This window comes from Arachis ipaensis, chromosome B5 (genome assembly GCF_059453495.1).
Source record: "Arachis ipaensis isolate K30076 ecotype BB chromosome B5, ASM5945349v1, whole genome shotgun sequence".
NCBI classification, from domain to species: domain Eukaryota; kingdom Viridiplantae; phylum Streptophyta; class Magnoliopsida; order Fabales; family Fabaceae; genus Arachis; species Arachis ipaensis.
In genome coordinates, this window is record NC_142440.1 from 50,502,296 (window position 1) to 50,503,445 (window position 1,150).

Sequence of the window (1,150 nt, forward strand, 5' to 3'; positions counted from 1 at the left end):
GAGCTGATGTGCCATGGGAGGATGCCGATGAGAGACCACCAGCGGCGGATTGCAGGAAGATCATTCCGCACAGCCAGAACTTCTTAGCCCTGGGCCACAGACCAACACCATTCACTGCTTCTGATGAGTCAGCCTCACAGTCTGCTGGACCCTCTTCCTCCACTACTGCACCACCTACCCCTGCTACCATCACTGCACCTCCACCTGCCACAGAGCCCGTCTATCATCTGGTGCACCGCTTGTTCTGACGACTTGACCAGATGGAGCGTCGCAACAAGTGGCGCTTTGAGCACCTAAAGCTGATGATATGATCCAGTGACATCCCGTCTGAGCCTGACACACCATCTGAGGCATCTGAGGAGGAGGCGGATACGCCCGAGGCAGAGACCAATCCCCAGGAGGCAGCACCAGCCGCACCACAGGCAGCGATCCCACATCAGATTGAGGCTGCAGATCTTGAGATCCCGATCCAGTCAGCACCTCCTCCACAGCAGCCAGACCCTCAGCCCACCACCACCACTGAGACCCCCGCTACCATCCCTCCCAGTGATGACACTCCTTCACACCCAGCTTGATTGAGCATCGAGGACGATGCTTCCTTTTATGTGTAGGGAGGTTGCCATCTCTGGCGTTTATTTTGGTGAACCACTACATACTTTTTCTTTTATTTTAGATATTTTTCTGTATTTTTCTTTTTACTGTTATTTTCTGAGTACTTATACATTGCTTTTATATATTTTTACTTTATTTTCTGCATTTTGCATCTTTAGTTCATATTTTAGCCATTTAGTTCATTTTAGTTATTTAGTTTAGTTTGCAATTCTGATTTATTAGTGGATTAATTAGTATAGTTTACCCTTTTTAGTATAAGATAGTATAATTTAAATTGAAAAATATAAAAAGGAAGTAAGCTAGGAAATTGAACATAACAGATTCAAATCCACAAACCTTGTATATAGCATTACATGATGTAGTTAAGCTGACAACATTTCATCAAGGAGGAACGTTAAAACTTTAAAAGCCACCCTAAATAATTTTTTTTATGAGAATAATGGGAATTTTTAACTAAACCTGCATACAATATATAAATGATATATGATGATTGAGTTAGAGAACACACAGCCTGTGAGTCTTGAGCTTAAATTGTATG